The sequence below is a fragment of the Rhipicephalus microplus genome, chromosome 7, assembly GCF_043290135.1.
Source record: "Rhipicephalus microplus isolate Deutch F79 chromosome 7, USDA_Rmic, whole genome shotgun sequence".
Taxonomy (NCBI): Eukaryota; Metazoa; Arthropoda; class Arachnida; order Ixodida; family Ixodidae; genus Rhipicephalus; species Rhipicephalus microplus.
This window is the reverse complement of record NC_134706.1, coordinates 77,677,542-77,692,218: the sequence shown is the minus strand read 5'-3', so window position 1 is coordinate 77,692,218 and position 14,677 is coordinate 77,677,542. Positions and strand designations below refer to the sequence as shown.

The window sequence follows — 14,677 nt, the reverse complement described above, 5'->3', positions numbered from 1 at the left end:
GTACCCGCCCTATGGGGGCGGCCATGTTGACAGGGGACTTTAGCACCTGCCCCCTCGTGCTCAAAGATTGAATGAAAAGGTAAAAGAACACAACGAATATTGGTAACAATAATAAATCACGCAGAAGGAGGATTTCAGGCTCTGAGCTAATTTTACTAGTTTCTGACCGCCGAAAACAAACCCACAAGCAATTTTTCGCACCTTATGACCATATGGGGCCCGCCATCTTGTGTGGAACAAAGCCACTTTGAGAACAACGATTCGTATCTCGGCTTTTACACACCCCAGGACGACAAATCAGGTCTCAATTGAGTCGTTAAAATCCGGAGATAGCCGTAGAAAAAACCGAGAGTGCCCAATTCAACTGAGAGCGTCAAAAGAGACTTATTCAGAAGACACACTCAGTGTTGCCGGACTGCTGTCACTGCTTGAGCTGGGTTTGGCGAAACAGCTTCCACAGCGAATTAAGCCCACCAGAACTGCTCTTCCACCTCTTAGCCAATAAGCACAGATTATTCCAACTGCGGGAGCAGGAGCGGCCATGTCAGCAGCATGGGTAAGTGAGCTCTGCACATATCTACCTATAACATATCTACCTATAACTTTAGCAATGTTGGCCTGAACAATGGCAATGTTGGCCTATTCAGGCAATGTTGGCCCTAGGAGGTTGGTGTCTATTTGTTTGTAAAGATACAAGGAGTTCAACCGCTATAAATACTGCTATTACAAACGAAAATTTGAAATTTTTGGAACAGAAAACAGTGTGAATCTGTGAAAACAACAACAGCTGGACCACGTGCCCGGTGCCGCGAAGTTCCCAACCGGGTAAAAAAAAAATCGCGTGTTGATGGAACTACAATAAGAGGCCTGAGGTGCGGCCTCACCGGTAACCACCGCCGGGAACGCACTCCCTCACCAGAGAAGGATTGGCCACCCTCGTGCAGTACCTGGCCACTACCTCCCACATGGATACGCCAAATAACTCACGGCTCTCAGTCCTCAGCAGCTGCGAAGCAACTGACTACGGCGGCGGTCAGATCTGCAACGCAGCAGAGGGTGTTAAGAATCTTTGGACTACAGGCCGCCATTGGAACCTGAACTTAGCAATGTTTAACGCTAGAACCTTATCTAGTGAGGGAAGTCTAGCTGTACTATTCGAAGAGCTAGAGGGTGTTAAATGGGATATAATAGGGCTCAGTGAGGTTAGGAGGACAGATGAGGCCTATACGGTGCTACAGAAAAGGCACGTCCTTTGCTATCGGGGCTTGGCAGACAGGAGAGAACTGGGAGTGGGCTTCCTAATTCACAGAAACATAGCTGGCAACATAGAGGAATATTATAGCAATAATGGAAGGGTGGTAGGTATTGTAATTAAACTGAATGAAAGATACAAGATGAACGTAGTACAGGCTTACGCTCCTACATCCAGCCATGATGAGGCTTCAGTTGAAAGCTTCTATGAAGACGTGGAATCGGCAACGAGTAAGGTAAAAACACAGTATACTATAGTAATGGGCGACTTTAATGCAAAGGTAGGGAAGAAGCAGGCTGGAGACCAGGCAGTAGGAGATTAAGGCATCGGCACTAGAAACGCCAGAGGAGAGCTACTAGTAGAATTCGCCGAACGCAATAATTTGCGGATTTTGAATACCTTCTACCGAAAACGAGAAAACCACAAGTGGACATAGAGGAGCCCTAATGGCAAAAATAAGAACGAAATACACTTTACAACGACCGCACACCCAGGAATCGTGCAGGATGCGGAAGTGGTTGGCAAGGTACGAAGCAGGGACCATAGAATGGTACTGTCTCGAATTCGCCTAGACTTAAAGAAGGAACGACAGAAACTGATACGCAAGAAGCCAATCAATGAGCTAGCACTGAGAGGGAAAGTACAGGAATTCAGAGTGTCGCTGCAGAACAGGTACTCGGCTCTTAGTGAGGAAACCACCCTTAACGTAGATACAATGAATGATAATCTGACGAGTATCATTACGGAGTGTGCAGTGGAAGTTGGAGGCAGGGTAGTTAGACAGGACACTGGCAAGCTTTCCCAGGAAACGAAGAACCTAATTAAGAAGTGTCAAACCATGAAAGTGTCAAGTACAACAGACGAAATAGAACTGGCAGAGCTTTCGAAGTTGATTAATAGACGTAAAGTATGCGATGTAAGAACGTATAACATGGAGAGAATTGAACACGCTCTGAAAAACGGAGGAAGCTTCAAAGCAGTGAAGAGGAAACTTGGGATAGGCAAAAGTAGGATGTATGCACTTAGGGACAAAGAAGGCAAAATAACTACCAATATGGATAGGATAGTTAAAATAGTGGAGGAGTTTTACAGAGATCTGTACAGTAGCCGATACAACCATGACCCTAATACTATAAGAACTAGCAGTAACCCAGACGACACCCCACCAGTAATCATAGAAGAAGTCAGAAAAGCTTTGGAAAAGATGCAAAGAGGCGAAGCTGCTGGTGAGGATCAGGTAACATCAGATCTGCTGAAAGATGGAGGACAGATTGTGTTAGAAAATACTAGCCACCCTGATTACGAGGTGTCTCCTGGCGGGAAGGGTACCTGAGTCTTGGAAGAACGCTAACATCATCTTAATACATAAGAAAGGAGATGACAAGGACTTGAAGAAATACAGGCCGATCAGCTTGCTCTCTGTAGTGTACAAGCTATTTACAAAGGTCATTGCTAACAGAGTAAAGAAAACATTAGAATTCAATCAACCAAAGGAACAAGCAGGATTTTGAACAGGCTACTCAACAATTGACCACATTCATATTATCTATCAGGTAATAGAGAAATGCTCAGAGTATAACCAAGAATTATACATAGCCTTCATAGATTACGAGAAGGCGTTTGATTCAGCAGAAATATTAGCCGTCATGCAGACACTGCGGAATCAGGGCGTAGATGAAGTATAAATAAACATTCTGGAAGAAATCTACAGGGGATCAACTGCTATCATAGTGCTTCATAAAGAAAGCAACAGAATACCAATCAAGAAGGGTGTAAGGCAGGGGGACACAATCTCCCCAATGCTATTTAGCGCGTGCTTACAGGAGGTTTTCAGAAGCCTAGAATGGGAACAGTTAGGAATAAAAGTTAATGGAGAGTACTTTAGTAACCTGCGCTTCGCCGATGACATTCCATTGCTGAGTATCTCAGGGGACGAATGGCAACTCATGATTACGGAGTTAGACAAGGAGAGCAGAGAGGTGGGTCTTAAAATTAATCTGCAGAAAACGAAAGTAATGTACAACAACCTCGCAAAGGAACAGCGCTTCGAGATAGGTAATAGTGCACTTGAAGTTGTAAAAGACTATGTCTAGTTAGGGCAGGTAATAACCGCAAAGCCTAACCATGAGGTTGAAGTAACTAGAAGAATAAGAATGGGGTGGAGCACATTCGGCAAGCACTCTCAAATTATCACAGGTAGATTGCCATTATCCCATTAGAGGAAGGTATATAACAGCTGTATCTTGCCGGTACTTAGCTACGAAGCAGAAACCTGGAGACTCACAAAGAGGGTTCAGCTTAAATTGCGGACGTCGCAGCGAGCAATGGAAAGAAAAATGGTAGGTGTAACCTAAAGAAACAAGAAGAGAACAGAGTGGATTAGGGGACAAACGGGGGTTAAGGATATCATAGTTGAAATAAAGAAGAAGAAATGGACATGGGCCGGGCATGTGAAGCGCTGGTCATTAAGGGTAACTAACTGGATTCCCAGAGAAGGGAAGCGGGTTAGGGGGAGACAGAAGGTTAGGTGGGCAGATGAGATTAAGAAGTTTGCGGGTATTAATTGGCAGCAGCAACCACAGGACCGGGTTAACTGGCGGAACATGGGAGAGGCCTTTGTCCTGCAGTGGACGTAGCCAGGCTGATGATGATGGTGATGACCGATACGGTGCATGAAGCCGACGGCAAAATCCAAACAAAAGTGTCATTATAAATACTATCGCAACAAAAAGAAGATTCGTGCAGTTCGTTCGCATGAAACGGAGTACACGCTTATGTCGTTTCGTTTCTACGACATGGTATGGTGAAACAGGATAGCGGCTCTTCCTCTTACCACTGACCACGGAATACCAGGACAATGGATAGGGCACAGGGTACGGACCAAGAGGGGAGGCCCAGTGCGAACCTACGGCAGCGAGGCGGGACACCGCTTTCAGAGAGAGCTACACTGAAACGGAGGACGACACAGCCATAGATGAAGATTCGCTGCTGAAATCTGCAAGTGACAAGCCGTCTCCTCAATTATTCAAAAAGAACAGGAGAGTGATTTCAAAGAAAAAAACGCTGAGGACGCAAATAACTCACGTAGTGAGCGGAGCAGAAAATAAGATTCATTAAATGCAGACCCTACGGCAATATCACTGATAGCCAGCCAGATTCGAGGCATTCTCTAAATGTTAAAGAACGTTTTTGAACAGATGGAACAATTCATAACGCCGGAAACAGCCGAAGCTCCATTTGCGAGGACTACTGAGTACGAGCTGAAGCGGTTTGTCATTCTGCATAATATCAATGCCTACCTCTTTCGACAAGAACGGCACGAGCCAGTGAGGGAACTGGTCACTTCAAATGGCAATGCCCGGCAAGCGCTACAATCAAATGCAGCGAAGCTGGCAGAGGTAGAAGTAATCAAGTTTATTGGCAACAGCAGGAAGTGGAAGAGATTTTAGCATCAGTGTGAATTGGATGTTCACTTGAGAACAGAATGAAACGAGTGTAAAAAGTTCACGTACCTTCTGCCATCACTAACCGGGAGAGCAGCAGCTGCCATGGAGGGACTTCAATATTCAGACAGCAATATTGAAAGCTATGAACATGCTCAAGCAGTGATACGGGAAATACGAAGCGCTTATAAAAACGGCCATAAAAGAGCTAAATAACTTGAGTACAGTAGCAAGCTGCAGTGAATATGAAGGATTGAAAAGACTGTCAGACAAGGTACAAGTGCACACACGTGGGCTGGAATCCTTGGGCGTGAAAATCAAGCCCTATGCATCGATGGTACTACCAGTATTTGAAAGATTTTTGCCTGCGGGAATGCACTTGGGTTCCAACTGAAACAAAAAGTATCAGCCGGTAGGTCTTCAGATCAAAATCAGAATGCAACTAAACATCGTGAAGATTCTGTGAAGCGCTTGGTGAGGTATATAAAAGACCAAGTTGAATGCAGAAAATAATTGGTAGAGCACAAGAAAAGCCATGGCAACAACTTTGACAGTAGGCAACAGGAAAGAACCGTTAGTTTTCAGAGCACCGCGGCAAAGTATTTGATATTCTGTGAGACTAATACCCAATATTCTGATTACTGGAGAAAGATTATGCCATATGAAGAGAAGAAAATGAAGCTAAAGGTGCTCATAGAGTCTTCTGTTGCACGAGGCTTCGCCATACCGCCAAAATATGCAAGGAAAACATAAAGTGCTAGTTATGCGGGAAAAGGCACACAACGTCTATGTGCCGAGGAAAAGAACTCAGAGTGCAGTGCAAAACGGCCATTCAAGGTAAAAACAAAAATTGGTAAGAGCAAGGGTCAACCTCACAATACACGAGAAAATCGTCAAGCATTTTTTCTGCAGGCTGCAATGGCATTAGCAAAAGGTAGAACAGGTCGTGCTATTGTCGGGTTTTGTTGGACACTGGCAGCCAAAAACATTCATCCTTATGAGCTTGTCCAAAGAGCTGAATTGCACAATCAAAGAAAAAGAAAGACTGGCCATAGGCTCTTTCGAAGGAGGACAAGAGGAAAAGACTATGCATTTAGTTCAAGTCAAACTCGTAGGTTCATAAAAGGGCGAAGAGGTTTCGTTGGAAGCACTTGAGGTTGATGTTATATCAAAAAAACACCACTCCCACCATTTACACTGAAGAAGAAGTACGAAGACGACAGAATAAATTAGGCTGCTTGTTTATGTACAAGTACAGAGTACAGAGAAATTGAAATCCTTGTTGGGTAAGACCAGTACTGGCAAATAATGACCGGAGGCACCAGAAAACTGGAAGAGAACCTGACAGCGACAGAGACCTTATTCAGTTGATTGGCACTGAGAAAAACAAAACTAAGTTAGCTGCAACAGTAATGAAACGGTCAGCCGTTATTGTACTTTACGTTGAGATGGACAAAACCGACATAAAGACAGAGCTAAGGCATTTCTGGGACATAGAAATCAGTGGCATAAAGGGCACTGAACAAGACGCAAAGAAAGAAGAGAGTGTGATGGAGTATTTTAGCAAGAACTTAAAGTGCCGAAAAAATACTCAGCACAACTTCCAAGGAGAGATACTATAGAGCTTGAATAAAACAAGGGTGTAACAATGACAACATTAAAGTAACTCACTCGAAGGTCACGGAAAGAGAAAAATGTATTGCCACGTTAGACAATGCCATCCGGGAGTACTTGACTAGTAAAATGGCAGAAGTGGCCGAGGAGCAAAGGGCACCATGAATACATTTGTATTTATGAATATAAAGGGCATTTATGAATACCTTTGAAGCTGATTTGTAAGAAATATAACTGCTATAAAATACTGGGCGGACTCGACCATTGCTCTTAGTAGGCTACCCAGAAAGAAAAAAACGAGAAATCCTTGTTGAGAATCAGGTGAAAAAGGCAAAAGTGAAAACGAAGCTATTTGAGTGGAAAATACATTGCAAGTGAAGAAAACCAAGCTGATATCAGGAGCGGAGGTCAAGAGCAAAAGATTCGATACAGTCGGTCCTATGGTAGCACGGTCCAAAGTGGCTTGTTACGGAAAACAAGAACACAGGACAGACGGAAACAGAAGCAGACACAGCGAGTAGTGAATGTTATGCAATGAAGACGTACACGCCAATTCCGGTCGTGATTGACGGAGAGAAGTATGGAACCTACATAAGATTGCTCAGAGCAACAGCTTGGGTTCAGAGATACATACAGATTATAAGAAAGAAGCGGATAATCGGCGATCTGGGTTACCAGGAACAAAAGAATGCAGGACGGCGATAATGAAATTGGAATGTCGAAAAATACGGGAACATATTATACTCAACAAGAGCAATACGACTAAGACAACAAGAATGTTTCTTTGTGGTAGAAAAGTTTTTGAAGATGAACAAGCACTAATAAGGCAGATGGGTTGTCTGCCTCAAAGTGGACTGATATACAACGAAAAACATCCAATTGTGCTACCAAAGCAGACGGCTGCTACAAAGCTGCCAGTGCGACATGTCCATGCACTCGCGTTACATGGAAGAGTCAGTGCAACACAGTCGCAGCTTAAAAAAAAATATTGGATATTCCAAGGAATGCAGCTGGCGAAGAAGGTTAACCATGGATTTATAAAGTGCCATTGATTTGACGCTAAACCAATTAAGCAAGACAAATCATCCCTACCTGTTGACAGAGTAAAGCACCGACAACCATTTGAAGTGACTGGTGTAGATTTTACAGGCCTGATGCTTATAAAAGACACAGAAAAGCATGACCGAACTGTACATTGTAGTTTTCGTGTGTGCAATGATAAGAGTTGTACATCTCGAAGGTAACGACAACTGTAAAAGAGACGCATTCTTACATGCATTCACAAGCTTTACAGCGGGAAGAGGATTATGTCGCAAAATGTATGGTGTCAACGCGAAGACATTCAAGAAAGCCAACAGAAAAACCAATCTTACGCTGAAGAAGTTACAAGGAGTGTCTAAAAGAGCTATTCAAGGAAATAAAATAAAGTGGTAGTTTATTGCTGAACAAGCGCCTTGGTGGGAAGCGCCTTGGGGGGGGGGGATGGCGCTTAACATGACGTTAACTTATGTATACAGCAAACCAGATAAGCCGCTACCTATTGTGCCGGCGGAAATAAGTGGAAACTGCAGACTTTCAGGCAATAACGAAGATCACCACGAAGTCAACATTGAAGAAATCTGAAAAAAATGCCGCCATATCCACGAAGTGAATGATGATGAGTGGACGAAGCTCCGGAGCTAAACCTGGTAAACCATGAATCCTCCGTACATTTTGCCCACTCGATTTTATTGCAACGCTCCCCCTAGCGTACGTCGCCGCACTATATCAAACGATGACACGCGCCATATGTGGCATCATTCCTATTTCATAACACCTCGCATCTTTCATAATCAACTACACGTACCGCCGTCTAGTTTATAACATCTTGCATCTTTTGGACGGACGGACGGACGGACGGGCGGACGGACGGGCGAACAGACGGACGGACAGACAGACAGACAGACAGACAGACAGACAGACAGACAGACAGACAGACAGACAGACAGACAGACAGACAGACAGACAGACAGACAGACAGACAGACAGACAGACAGACGGACAGACAGACGGACGGATGGACGGACGGACGGACGGACGGACGGACGGACGGACGGATATGGCTGTACCCTTTAGATCGGGCGGTGGCTAGCATAATACTTAGAACTGAACGAGAGGTGGCTACATACAGGGGACGCACAGCCCACGCCTTAAGGAGCTTCGCTCCTAAAAAGTGGCAAAACGTCATGAAAGATTGGTGGAACAGATAGAATAAGGTATAGCTAAAGGATTTGTGGAAGCAAGCTTACGCAAAAAAACAAGAAAGGAGAGTGAACCAAAGAGACATCGTATTGCTTGGTTCACGCACTTCTATATCACTTTGGAACATGGCCAAAGTGATGGAAGTTCATTCGGGAGTCGATTGGAAGATATGTTCCTGCCTTTCGAAAACCAATGTAAAACTCATTCGGAGACCTGTACAACATATCTACCAAATTGATTATTGTTTCCAATGAGGACAACAGACAGACAGACAGACAGACAGACAGACAGACAGACAAAGAACTTTTTTCAGGTCCTGAGGAACTGCGTTGTAACGGCCCCATTTAGGGGGAATCCGTAGCAGTCGCGGGCCGCTCCCACGTAGGGACCGGAAGACCGTGGCCCTCCGCCCTCTCGCAGGCCCTCTGGACAGCCCAAAGTTGAACCAAGAGGTCGCCGCTGTTAAGGGCTTCCTCCTAGTCCACTTCTTTGTTGAACTCTGCGTCACGTAACGCAGGACATTGCCAGAGCATATGAGGTAATGAGCAATACGCCTCTCCGCAGTCCGGACAATGCGGCTCGATGTTGGGCGAAAAATGACTGAACCTGCCTCGTGAAGGGAAAGACCCCGTTTGGAGCATCCTGTAGGCCGATGATTGCAGTCGCGTAAGTTTAGAATGAGGAAGTGGAAAAGCCCTCCGATATAGATGATAATGAGTCAAGATCTCATGGAAAGTGAGTAGCGAGTCCCTGTATGTTCCGGCGTCCCCGCCTGCGAATCCGCCGGGACCGCCGCGGTGAGCGATACCTCGCACACGGTCATTGGCAAACTCATTGGCGTTGGAGACATCAGGATGTACGTTGGCCCCCATGTAAGCCGGGAACCATGTTATGGTGTGAAACCCGGCAGCCCCCTCACAGCCGAGGATGGCTGCTGCCTCACACGAGATCGAGCCCGAGGCGAAAGCCCTAGCTGCGGAACGCCAAATTGTAGAGACATTAGGACGCGATGGGTCCTTCATTGCTATGGCGATGGCGATTTGCTTAGCCACCATAGCCGAAACCTTTCTAACCGAGGCAGAGCATAGGAGTGTGCCACTATGATCGACCGAGACCACTGCGAAGCGATCCAAACGCCTGTACTGGGCTGCATCGACAAAGGTCGCGAGATGCGGTCTGTTTGCAACTGATTTTATTAAAGAACGAGCCCGAGCTATGCGGCGCCCTACAATATATTGTGGGTGCACATTTCTTGGAAGTGGAGCTACCGAAAACGTGCCTCTGATCGAGGGTGGTAGTGTTACATTACGCTGGTTAGTCGCCGTAGAACCGCAGCCTATGGATTCCAGGATGCGCCTACCAGCCCTCGAGGACGACAGTCGCACGACCTGAGCCATCTGCTGGGCCTCGATCACCTCCGAGAGGGAGTTATGCATGCCCAATTGTAGGAGCTTCTCGGTGCTAGTGTGGATAGGCAAGCCTAGAACTCGCTTTATGCTTTTGCGCATTAGTGTATCAATTCTTGCCTCTTCTCTTTTGGACCAGCGCATTGCCGAAGCGACCTAATTAATGTGGCTCATGAGAAATGCATAATGGAGCCGAAGGAGATTGCTCTCGCTCAGCCCACCCCTGCGGTTCAAGACCCTGAGTATGAGCCTAAGCATGTTTTCCGTCTTGAAGGTGATGCGGGCTATAGTTCGTGAGTTGCCCCCCTTGGACTCTAGCAGGAGTCCAAGGACCCTGATGGAGTCCACCCTGGGTATTTTCTGCCCATCCCGTGTGTATAAAGCTATGGGAATCTGTTTTAAAGGAGTGAGGTTCCTCAGTCTTTGTCGGGTAGGTCTGTATAGTAGTACCTCAGACTTTGCCGATGACAGGCTCAGGCGCGAACCGACTAGAAAGTTCTCCGTGATGTCTAATGCCTCTTGAAGCGCCTGCTCTACCCCGGCGTCGGACCCTCCCATGCACCACACGGTGATATCGTCCGCGTAGAGAGCATGGTTAACCCCGCGCACCAAACGAGTCGCTCCGAGAGGCCCTTTAAGGCAATATTGAAGAGTAGAGGAGAGATAACTGGCCCCTGTGGGGTGCCTCTTGCTCCCAAGGTAAATTCCATAGATTGAATTTGACCGATCTTAATGGTAGCCCTGCGATCCCTGAGAAAAGACCTAACGTATGCGTGGAACCGTTGTCCTAGACCAATAACCGAAATTGCCTCAAGCACAAACTTGTGCGAGATATTATCAAAAGCTTTGGCTGGGTCTAGAGCTAGTATGCCTCTAGTATCCCTGGTGTTGTTGTCAATAATTTGCCTTTTGATAAGGAGCATCACGTCCTGTGTGGATAGTGCAGGTCTGAATCCTACCGTATTGTGTGGAAATAGCTCTCTGCTTTCTATGTACTCGGATACCCAATGGTGAATTGCATCTTCGGCCACCTTGCCTACGCAGGACGTAAGTGAGATGGGTCGCATGTTCTCCAAAGCCAGAGGTTTGCCTGGCTTTGGGATAAGCGCTACCGAAGCTGTCTTCCAGGATTCGGGGACGTGCCCCGTCTCCCAGATCTTGTTGACTTCCTCGGTAAGCTTCTCGATGGATTTGCCATCCAAGTTACGTAAGAGCTTATTTGAGATTCCATCCGGGCCCGGTGCAGAGCGTTCGTTGAGCTTGTGGAGGACCTTACAGGTTTCAGGTTCAGTGAAAGGTGCGTCCAGCTCCGCCACCATTCCACCCCTGTAATGCGAATAGTCCGCATCGCCGGAAGGGCCCAGCGGAAGATAGCTGTCCGCTAACCTCTTAGGAGCGCCTTTTCGGACACTCCCTTGGCTTTTTGGTTGTGAATAATTTTGTCAATAGCCAATCGCTGATTTCCCTTCGACTGTGACTCATCAAGTAATTGTTTGCGGAGGTTCCATTTGGCCCCCACTCTCATCTGTCCGTCAACGAAGAACATACTTCATTCCACTGCTGTTTGGAGAGTTCAATGGAGTAGGCTTCGATCTCGCGATTGAGTTGAGCAATTTTCTTTCGAAGTCGGCGATTGAGCCTTTGCGTCCTCCACCAGGACAGGATGAAATTCTTAGCCTCTAAGAGATGCGCGAGGCGTGCATCCATCCGATCAACCCTCAGGTTCAATTTGACAACCTTGGTCGCAGAATTAGCATCCTCCTTGAGCCTTGCAAAGAGGCTGTCTAAGCTGTCGTATTCATCCTGGTCTTCCTTTCGCAATTTACGAAAGGCATCCCAGTCCGTTACTTTAAATTCCGTGGGGGGAGCTGCATTGACTGCTAGGGTAATAGCCACTATGAAGTGGTCGCTACTTAGATTCTCTTCAAATTTTGCCACCCTGTTCTGGCGACGTTCTTGACGAACGCCAAGTCTGGAGTTGTGTCTCGGACCACCGATGTGCCAATTCTTGTCGGGTATTGCGGGTCCGTAATCAATTCAAGAGAACAGCTAGATACGACCTTTAGGAGGTTGTTGCCTTTGGGGGACTGCCTGGCGTATCCCCAAGCGTCGTGCGGAGCATTAAAGTCTCCCGCTACCACGATGGGAGCCCCTCTGGCCAGAGCCGCCGCTTTTGCCATGATCGAAGCGAACCCCTGCCGCTTGTCCGACGGCGAGCTGTACACGTTCAGGAGGAATACGCTGTTCTTGAGCCAGCTGTTGGGGATTTTTTGAGGATAATGACCTCAGCCTTGCTGTTTCCAAGCTGTAGTTTGTGTTCATGAAAGGAGCACTTTTTTGCGACCAAGGTTGCCAAACTGCACTTCCCTTGCTCGCGCACCGAGACGACTCGATAGCCCGGGAAAGTTATCGCATCACCGAGAGTTTCCTGTAACATAATTACGTGCGGTTTGACCGCCTGAAAAGCAATAAAGTGCAGCAGTGGAGCCCTGCGCCTTTTGAAACTGGCACAGTTTCACTGCCACACGACCAGTTCATTAGTGCTGTTCGCCCTAATTACTGTTCTGAGACAGCAAATCTCCTGTCGGGTTGACTGTTACCGCGCCTGCAGGCGACTGTGCCATGTTCGGGCCTTTCGGAGGCGAGCAACCGTAGCTAGCGCTGTCTGTGTACCTTCAAAAGACGACACCCTTTTCAGTAGGGTAGTCATGCTATCAGCCAGTTGTTTAATCGGTTGCTGCATGCTTTCCAGAGCCTTACTGTTGGATTCTGTCTCCACAGCATCCCACTCCCCTTGAAGGGGTGAGGCCCTACGTTTTCGCGAGTGCGCCTGCACTTCCCTGGTGGGGGAATCTGTTGTCTCTCACCCCGCGAGGAGTAATGTTTGCGGAACGACTCAAGGTCAGCCCTAAGCTGTTGAATCTCTGCCTTAAGGCAAGCATTCTCTTGGATCAACTTAGCTACCCTGGGGTCTTCCCTATGCTCTGGCAATAGTACCTGCGTTACCTCTGGTGGCGGCGCCGCTGGCTTCGGCTTGACTCGATCCGCCCAGGTAGGTACTTCCTGGATTCGTGCCCGGGAGCAAGAGCGCCCTTTGGTGCGAGCGCGGCCCCTGGAGCGGTCGCGCCGGCGGCCAGCCGGCGTGATGGACCGCCCCTGCCTGGGAGCACTTGCCATGATGGAATCCCTTGACCGGTCCTCTTCGGACAGCTGTTGCTGACACTGTTTGACGCGCTTTCGGCGCCGTCGTCTTTTCTGTCGCACGACGCAAGGAACTTGAAAGCGTTCTTTACACGTTCTGTCCGCCGTCGGATGTGGGCCTCCACAAAGGGCACATTTCGGCGAGCACTGGTGATCGTCGGGTGGAGACACGAGCCCACAGCCCCTGCACACCCTCTTGTTGGGGTTGGGGCAAACATCGGCCCTGTGACCAAGTCCTCCACACGCGTAGCACACGTCGGTTTGGCGCTTGTAGAGCGTGCAGCGCAGCATGCTGATGCCGCATATGACATAGTTTGGTACCTTCATGCCGTCGAAAAGCACTACCACAGTGGTGGTGGTCTTGATCCTTTTGGCTTCTAGGGCTTTCGGATTTCGCTGGTTGACGATCATCGTTTGGAGCTGGGCCTCGCTGATGTCAGTGTCCACTCCTCGTATGACTCCTTTACAGGTGTTATCGGGGGCCGCGACATATGCCGCCACATGGTACATTCCTTCGCTTATCCGAATCTGTTGGATTGCGGCGTAGGTGTTTGCGTTCTTCTGCTCCGGTGTGGAAACTACGAGAAGGTTCTGGGCGATGTTTGGGCAAACAAGGTCCCATTCCGTCTATGCCGGGGCAAGAGCAGCCGCCATGGCAATAGCCTGTGCGAGCCTAATTTGGCTTACTTTTCTGACGTCAAGTCCGTCCCTCGGCCTGACGATAATTCGTATGTGGTCCCTCGGCAGCATGGGGAGCCTCGATGCAGCTGCGAGGCGCTTCATTGCACCTTGCGGGGCTGCCGTGCGGCGGCCTCCCTTCGAGCCCACATGTGATGCGTTGCCCGCGGAAACTGGCGTTTCTACACGAGCTTTCTTGTTCCTGCCCAGCTCTGTCGTCCAACCCGGGCGATTGGCTTCTTCGTGAGAGATTTCCTCTCCTTCCACCATCTCTACTTCGGGCATGTTGCCCCTTTTCTCCCGCACCTCGCCGTCGACGCTAGGCTGAGCCCGGTAGGGTTAGCCGAGCCGCGGCGCGTTCCACAAGAAAAGTTCCAATAATTCGGCAAAAGGACCACTCACCGAAAAAAAGTCTGGTATTGACGTGATCCTCAGAAGAAACTGCGTCGAATGAAACGCAGCTCGAGCACAGGCACCACAAAAATCCTAACGAAAACATTAACAGAAACGGGAGCCGATCTTCTCGCGTCCGCACTGGTCGGCGCCCTCTGCGTCTCTCCCACTGAGGACATCAAAACTTCATGCGGGCCGGAAGCTATTAAAACTCGCCTAAGACAACGAGAAGAAGAAGACAAGGAGCATGGAAGAGCGCGCGCGTGTGAAAAGGCAAAATAAAAAAACTTGCTGTTTGTTCACATCAAACGAAGTCCACGCTTGCCTCGTCTGATTTTAGCGGCAGTGATCACCTTTTCATTGACGTCCTATGACTGTACGAGCCCTGATACAAGACCCACATTACTAGCGCATTGTTGGCGCGTCTTCGTCGAAGCGGGCTAGCATGA

General features: G+C 48.0%; 1 protein-coding gene across 1 annotated transcript in view; it reads right to left on the bottom strand.

Moving 5' to 3' along the window:
* The window catches only part of LOC119179185 (uncharacterized), a 106,655-nt gene that overhangs the window by 76,409 nt on the left and 15,569 nt on the right, over positions 1-14,677 (bottom strand). The window lies entirely within an intron of this gene.